Source organism: Erpetoichthys calabaricus, chromosome 18 (genome assembly GCF_900747795.2).
Source record: "Erpetoichthys calabaricus chromosome 18, fErpCal1.3, whole genome shotgun sequence".
NCBI lineage: Eukaryota > Metazoa > Chordata > Cladistia > Polypteriformes > Polypteridae > Erpetoichthys > Erpetoichthys calabaricus.
In genome coordinates this window covers 9,842,597-9,851,579 of record NC_041411.2, presented here as the reverse complement: position 1 = coordinate 9,851,579, position 8,983 = coordinate 9,842,597, and the positions used below count along the sequence as shown (strand labels likewise).

Genomic DNA, 8,983 nt, shown 5'->3' with positions numbered 1-8,983 from the left:
ACGCTGTCTTTTGTTCAAGAGTGGCTTGACACAAGGAATGCGACAGCTGAAACCCATGTCTTGCATACGTCTGTGCGTGGTGGCTCTTGAAGCACTGACTCCAGCTACAGTCTACTCTTTGTGAATCTCCCCCACATTTTTGAATGGGTTTTGTTTCACAATCCTCTCCAGGGTGCGGTTATCCCTATTGCTTGTACACTTTTTTCTACCACATCTTGTCCTTCCCTTCGCCTCTCTATGAATGTGCTTGGACACAGAGCTCTGTGAACAGCCAGCCTCTTTAGCAATGACCTTTTGTGTCTGGCCCTCCTTGTGCAAGGTGTCAGTGGTCGTCTTTTGGACAACTATCAAGTCAGCAGTCTTCCCCATGATTGTGTAGCCTACAGAACTAGACTGAGAGACCATTTAAAGGCTTTTGCAGGAGTTTTGAGTTAATTAGCTGATTAGAGTGTGGCACCAGGTGTCTTCAATATTGAACCTTTTCACAATATTCTAATTTTCCGAGATACTGAATTTGGGACTTTCATTAGTTGTCAGTTATAATCATCAAAATTAAAAGAAACAAACATTTGAAATACGTCAGTCTGTGTGTAATGAATGAATCTAATATACAAGTTTCACTTTTTGAATGGAATTACTGAAATCAACTTTGTCATGATATTCCAATTTTATGACCAGCACCTGTAATGATATAAATCAGTAAATATTAATATCTACAATGACAGCATTATATTAGTATTATAAAAATATGTAATAATATAGGAAAATTAACAAAAGGACATCATGTAGGTCCTGTTTTGGATGTGTACGGTAGCGGACAGAAACACTTCCACAGTGTCTATGAACTGGTTTTCAGTCAGGTAGCATTTACCTGATTACAGCACAGAGAAAAAATACTGAATACTGCTGTTAGGATGGCTGGAATCTCTGATTTTTTTTTTTTTCCTTGTCCATCACTGCTTGCTATAGATGTCCTGGAAGTTGGAGAGTACATGTCCAGTGAAGTGCTCAACTGACCATACTACTCTTTGCAGAGCCTTGTGATTCTGCTGCATGGTGGTGGCAAATTAGGCAATAATGTTTGTTTATCATTCTCCCTACTTTTTAAAAATTAAAAAGGGAAGAAAGAGCTGGTCTCAATGAACTAGAAAAAAAACCTTTCCCAATTGTAATTGCTGGTTTAATCAGAATCATTGGATCACGAGCATAGTGGTTAACATACCATATAAAGAGTGAAATATGGAGAAAGGGAGTTTGCCTCAGGATCATTGGAACTCTTGGTGTATGTTTATCGTCACATCATCTACAAGAAATGGAAAAAAAAAAAGGATGATTACTAGGAAATGGTAGAGGTGGGCTTCCAGTGTTGTGCATTTTTCTCTGGGGGAAAAATGCATAAGTAATAGTTTTATTAATAAAAAAAACTTTTTAAGCTGAATGCGAGAGTTTAATTTTTAAATGTTTTAATACTTTGCATTATTTCTGTTTAGAGCAAAGTCAGGATACAAAGCAAAATGCTAATAAGCTTTTGTAATGCAAAAAAACATTTTTAATGCCAGAGTTCATTTGTGCCTTGTTAACCAATTACAGATAAACCATTACACTTAAACCAAAATATCACAAAAGGATCACAATTTTTTTTTTATTACAACAATAAAAGCTTTTATAAATAAAATTGAACAATACATTTATACCTAATTAAACATTTTCACTTTGTCATAATTGTAACGAATTTAGAATGAGTGGGTCCAAACGGTGTATTGCTTTTTTTCCATTTTTAAATTAAATGATACCAGGTTTGAATGCAGTTTGCGTTTGACTTCAAATTATTTTTCTTTTTCACCTCTTTAAGGTCATAAAGTATGTTTAAAGCTGAAAATCAGTACATCTTGAATGAATGAGTCATTACTGCAGAGCAATTTTATTTTAATTTTTTTAAATTTTTTTTTTAAGTGAACAACTTGGAGGGAGTAGAAGGTTGTCACTGGCTTTGAGAGGGGAGAATGTGGTAAAAACTGTGCTCTGTTATGCTGTTCTCTTTTTGCAAAATACTGTATTTTGCAAACACTGTCTTGCAAAACGTAAGCTCTGCTCAATCAAGGGTGCAGCAACTTGCTGCCTGAAAATAGGGGAATGGGCATCTGTTCCCCTTTATTGTATCTATCTTGCCTTTCTGCAATTAGGTGACAGTATAGAAACATTATGTTTACTGATCATTGACGTTATGCATCTTCAGACACCTTCTGTTCCCCTATGGTGAGGTAATTTGAGGAAAACAAAAGAATGAGTGGCCCACAGAGGTTTAAAAAAAAAAAAAAAACACTCGTAGCAGACTGTCAAAGGAGAGTCCCTATTTGCACAGAGCATTTGATGTCTATTAGCTGCCAGTGTTAGCTTTTTGAATATGGATTTGACAGCCCTACAAATGTCAGTTCTCTTTTGGAATATTCAAATGGGACCTGAAAATACTTGGAAGTCTTAAATTTTTGTGTAATATAATATGTAATATTAACAGGTTTTGCAAAACTTTTTTTCCCCCACAACTTTCAAAAGCAGCCTGTTTGTATTGTTTGGATAAAATTGCAGCCTTCTATTCGGTCACAAAATGCGCTCTTCCTTAGCAAATAAAATATGGTCTGTGAAACCTTCCTTGTAATTGTAAGAGCCTGCAATTGATTATGCCTCCAATATTTGATGCCTACACGTGAATACTGTATTATACTACATTCTAAGGCAAATTTTGGAGACTATGAATGCACAAATCTAAGAGACAGCAGATAAATGCATATGTTATGCTTTGGTCACAATTGCTGCTGCCAGTTGATAGAGGAATGTAACTGTCACTTCATCCATGTACAGGTATGGATGTTAGTGGTGAGACTGTGAACACTGAGTACAAGGTTACACTCTGAAAGAATGTTTTACTCTTTGCACCATTCTTGAGGTTTGTCACAATATGTTATATGCAGACCTTAGTCAAGTACATATTATAACAAATGCAAGTATAGTTGTGTTGTTCAGGACATTTTTACTGAAAAGTATTGGATTTACTTTGTCATTCAAACCATACAACAAGGTGTGCACAGCTGAATGAAACTACGTTTCTCCAGGGTTAGGTTACATACAGAATATAATGCATTCAGAAAGTATTGTTTTTTCTGCACACTTGATTGTGGTGTAAATTATTTATAAATGGAGTAAAGAATTGAGGGTGTATATATTTATATGAATGAGAGCTTTTGGTTTTTGATTTTTAATACATTTATAAACTTTTCTGAAAACATGATTTCACTTTGTCATTACGGGTTAGTGAGTGTAGGTTGATGGGCAAAAAAACTGTCAGTCCCCCATCCATTATCAGAACCACTTGACTCAATTCTTCATTGCAGAGGGTCATAGCCTGTCCTATCTACATTGGCACTAAAAGTGTATGTCTCTCTTATATTAATTTAGGAAATGTAGGGTTTTATGTGTTTCAGACATTAAATGGCTGAATTATGTTTTATGGATGAATTCTTTTTTTATTGATGTATGTATGGTCCAGAATTACTAGTTTAAAGGTGACTTTATCAAAGGAAACTTCCAAAAGTAATTAACTATATAACATACATTGGAGTGACTACCTTTAAAATAGCAGTAGTCTGTTATATACAAAATTTAAGAAAGGATGGAAGTCAAGTTTTTAAAATAGAGCTTGAGATGTTTTTGAATACAATTAAGTGAAAACTGGCAGTCTGTTGAAATGACAGCTGGTTGATTTTTAATAGGGTCGGTCATCAATGTTTCGGAAAATTATCAGAAATTAAGAGGAATCCAAATGTGATTTCCACAAAATATGTTTTTACGAAGTGTTTGTCTCATTCTTGTGAGAACTGCAGTGTTCTTTCAAGTAACAGCATTGGAATTATAAGCCCTTAATACTTTACTGGCACTGTGATTGCTTCCATAGCAAGTGTAAATCCAACCGGAGTAGCTGGCCAATGTTGTTATCTGTATTAAGAGATGCATTATTTGGCATAATACTGTGCAATGTTTATGTCCCTGCTGCATTCTTATGGCATACTTAGACATATTCTAGGAATTGTTGCTTGTAAATGGTTATCTGTACTTTACACTGACAAGCTATGCCAGTATCTTTAACAAATTTTACGAAATTAAAAAGCAATATACAGTCATGGCCGAAATTATCGGCACCCCTGGAATTTTCCCAGAAAATGCACCATTTCTCCCAGAAAATTATTGTGCTTACAAATGTTTTTGTATATACACGTTTATTTCCTTTATGTGCATTGGAACAACACAAAAAAACAGAGAAGAAAAGCCAAATCTGACATCATGTCACACACAACTCCAAAAATGGGCCGGACAAAATTATTGGCACCTTTTCAAAATTGTGGGTAAATCGTTTTATTTCAAGCATATGATGCTCGTTTGAACTCACCTGTGGCAAGAAACAGGTGCTGGCAATATAGCAATCACACTTGAAGCCAGTTAAAATGGAGAGAAGTTGATTCAACCTTTCTGTTGTGTGTCTTGAGTGTGCCACACTAAGCATGGAGAACAGAAAGAAGAGCAGAGAATTGTCTGAGGACTTGACAGCAAAAATTGTGGAAAAATATCAACAATCTCAAGACTACAAGTCCATCTCCAGAGATCTTCATGTTCCTTTGTCCACTGCACAACATAATCAAGAAGTTCACAACACATGGCACTGTAGCTAATCTCCCTGGACGTGGACGGAAGAGAAAAATTGATAAGACAAATATTCCACATCTACTTAGCAATATGTCCTAAATATTTTTTAAATTGACAAAAATTCTAATTCCTGGTTCTACCTGGCAGAGGTCAGCTGACCACTCCATCATGGTGCTGGAAATTTTTATTTATTTATTTATTTATTTATTATTATTATTATTATTATATATATATGAAGTAATGTAGAATGTCTGTAAAAAAAATTATGGATGTTTAGTTTGAGTTACAAATGTGCCTTTATATAAAATACAACAATACAGTATACGCAAATGGAATGGGATAAATTTAAACAAAAAAGTGTTGCCTTTACTTGGATATTAAAATGTGGCATTTTAATTTTTTTTTTTGTTTGTTTTTTGTTTAGTTGCAATGGTATGTTGCAGCTCAGTATGTTTTGCTGGAACAAAACCATGAAAATCTTGAAATGGTTAACTTTATCCAGAGGAATCCACAGCATGACAAGGTAAAAAATGTAATACAGGTGTACTGAATTTTGGAGTGTAAAATGCTGTTAAATTTAGATTCATCATTGTAGATGCTCTATTTCCAAATATTTTCATAATGTCTGTGTGGGTTTCCTCCGGGTACTCCGGTTTCCTCCCACAGTCCAAAGACATGCAGGTTAGGTGCATTGGTGATTCTAAATTGTCCCTGGTGTGTGCTTGGTGTGTGTACGTGTGCCCTGCGGTGGGCTGGCACCCTGCCCAGGGTTTGTTCCTGCCTTGCGCCCTGTGTTGGCTGGGATTGGCTCCAGCAGACCCCCGTGACCCTGTAGTTAGGTTACAGCGGGTTGGATAATGGATGGATGAATATGTAAACATGTTTAGGAAATGGCCCTAATATATCCATTTTATTAGTTTACTCACATATGAAAAGCCAAATACAAGCCTCATGAAATTTCACATGTCTATCCAAATTCAGGCCCTCTTTTTAGAATTAGAAAATAATCACACCCTAGCTATACAGCAGCTTTTAAAAGCGGTAAGCTTGACCATTCATAGCGAATTTCACCTATATTGTACACAAAAATTACAGATGTAATGGAGACAATTTTTGAAATGTAATGGAAACAATGGAGACAATTGTTGCACCTTACTGACCCTTCACTCATACTTCTTCTGTAACATACTGAACACTGGGAGACCACACATCATATACAGTAACGCATTCCAACTTTAGAAGCAGTCTGTCAAAGGCAGAAATGCAAGCTGTCATATAACCAATCTGTCTCTCTCACAGAATATGCTGATAAATAGTACTGAACAGAAGGTAGCAAAGACTGTATGTTTCATCTCCTTTAATAGAATTGTTAATGTAACATAGTTGACAGAATATTGCTTATCTCTGGGAGGTACAATTAGTAGTGGTTCTTGTTGAATCTGTTATAGAACGTAACTGTGATTTCTCTTTCCATAACTGTCTTGCAATTAATTCTAACTAAGATTCCAGTTGACACTAGTCAGAATGATTTCGCTTATCATTGTCATTATAATTTAAAGTAATTCTAGCTAAGGATCCTGCATGCTCTATCAGAAAAGACGGTTTTGTTAAAAAAATAAATAAATAAAATGAGCCCTACTTAGATGGTTACAAACATCTTTCTGCTCCACATCATTAAATGTGATCAGTTTTTCCTATTAAACTTTGTCCCTTGAGGGAATTAGAACATTGCAAAATTTTAGGCAAGAACAATTATTTAATGTAAGCTTTGGTTCTGTAGGAAACCAATATAATAAACTTTGCAATGAATTATGTTCGTGCCTAGATTCTTATTTTTTTTTTATAAAGCAAGATTTTATATTCTATTGCCTCCCTGAGTTTACGAGAGACAAAAATATATTTACATTTTTTCTCCAACTGTAATTTAGCAATGAATTCAGCAAGTGTTTTACAAAGAATACAGAACATACTGTACATTTAAAAATAAAAATAAAGTTCGGTATTTACTGAATGGTGATTTTCAGACTTAAGCTTTTTTTAAATAGATTCACCTTACAATTAGAACGTGGGTTTGGCTGAAATTTCAATGTTGTTTTCTCTATCAGGGGTTAAAAAAAAAAAATTGTTAGTGTGTTTTAGGTGTGCTGTCAGTTATAAATTGGCTGATTATGGCTGTCTACTTTAGTGACTACTATGGTGGACGTTTGCATTCTGTCCAGGACTGATTTGTTTCTGCTGTGCAAATACAACAGCCAGAATAGGCTCCTGCCTTTTATGACTGTAAAGTTGAATACTATAATAATGTTAAAGAATGTTGTGTTAAATTAATACTGAAATTTGGGTGTTTCTTTAGTTGGTCTGCTCCTTGTTTGATAAAATTGTAAATGGCTTTCTTACAGTATATTTTGAAATATGAACACATGGTTTAGACTTTAATTGGTATAACATTTATTATTTAATGTAAAAGCAAGTTATTTATAAAGTTTTTTAGTGTATGTGTGTTTTTATTATTCAGATTATCTAAAGCCTGGGTTTAAACTTGAAATGTTTTTTTAACCCTCCCAGGTAAAATAAGAATATGACTTTCTAAGGGAATCTGATCACATTTTGTCTCAAGAACGAGATTTGGCCCTGAAGGAGAACAAGCTCCAAATCAAACTGGAGAATCTAGAACAGGTCCTAAAGGTAACAAAAAGGTCAAATCCTAAACCTGCATATTTTATAAGTATTATATCTTGTACTACCTAAGAACAAATTAAACACAGATCTTTTTGTAGGTACTGTATGCAGTTGAAAACTGAATAGAATGTAGTATAAGTGTGGTGGTGTGTGTTTTCTGCGTTTGTGTATAGTTGTTACATGTGAATGTTAAAATGAATAACTAAATTAATAATGAAATGGTAAAGTACAGTGTAAATACTGGTATCATGTCTGTTAGAATCTCTACATATTAATAATTTCTGCTGGTATAACAGCAGGATATTAAGTAATAAATATCTGCCATCATTTTGCAGTTATTTTTTATGCCACATACCAAGATGTCTAAAATAAGTTAAGGTCAGGAACAATACCAAAGACCTTATGAACTAATATATAAAATAGACAGTATGTGTAAAATTTTCTTGGCATCTAGCAGAATTTTATATTTATATTCTGTTGAGACCTTGTGGTACAAGTGACTTGATCACAAACCTCATTGAAAAGCTTATCATATTTTTCATAGTTTAGTGCCTATAGATTACATCTCATAGGACTAAACAAAAATCTTAAACCTCCACGAACCGTAAAGTACAGTTGATGAGGCCTTATAAGGACACAATGTAGGTAAATTACTAGTGCTTTGAATATTTTTAACAATGATCTATTTTGTTTATATATTTGTGCAGGATTGTTGCCGTGTAAGATAAGTTATATCACTCAGAAGTACACCTTGAATAGATAATGTGGACCAAAATATTCCAGAAATCAAGATATTGTCTAGTAAGAGTCTAAAAATAGCAAGCCTTAGCTCCCATACATGTTTCAGAGAAGCAAGTGATTTTTGGAGATAAGCCTAACAGAACTTCATAACTAATATGTTGGTGAAACAAACTGATAACATTGCATGCAGAGTTCCTGGAAAAAAGCAATTACCAGCCAAAAAGCTGATTCAATATTTGAAACTAGAAGTAATCAGGTAACAAATAAGATTGAGTACCAGGGTCTGCCAGAGACCAAAATCAATTTCCTGTAACATGCTGCTACCCATAAGAAATGTTCTACTTCTTAAAAACTGAAGTCTTTCTCCATATATTTAATGTTCCATTTAAGTAAGAAGAAGAAATTAAATCTTGAGAACATTCAGTACATCATTCACTTGGTTAAAAAAAGAAACAATTGGAATTTAGTGGATGCTAAATTATAAAGCCTTATACTATAGATAAATATGTTTAAGTAGTAAGGTGTTGAAGTTGTCACTTCACTAAGAAGCCTTAAATTAAACCATGTGAATACAAAAACACATTTCCACAGATTGATGATATGAGACAGACAAGTATGTTTTCTTACTGTTTTCATCAGAAGCAGCTCACATGTATACATAAACACAAGCATAATACATAGTAATCATAAGCTTGCATATTTCAATTCAGCATTTAAAATTTAAAGTACACACACACACACACCCACACACACACACACACACAAGTCCTTTGAAAGAAAATTAATATAGCTCTCTTTATTTTAGAAGACAGGATTCAGAGACTATTACACATTGTATCTTAAAAGTGTGTCTGGGTTTATAGAGGAC

General features: G+C 34.1%; 1 protein-coding gene across 8 annotated transcripts in view; it reads left to right on the top strand.

Annotated features, from left to right (window-relative positions):
* The first annotated feature begins 5,136 nt into the window (after positions 1-5,136).
* The window catches only part of rimbp2b (RIMS binding protein 2b), a 118,361-nt gene continuing 114,514 nt past the window's right edge, over positions 5,137-8,983 (top strand). For all 8 annotated transcript variants that reach the window (XM_051921082.1, XM_051921081.1, XM_051921078.1 and 5 more), the window contains exons 1-2: positions 5,137-5,218; positions 7,261-7,380. The gene's annotated coding sequence lies outside the window, so the exon portion shown is untranslated. The remainder of the gene's footprint in view (positions 5,219-7,260; positions 7,381-8,983) is intronic.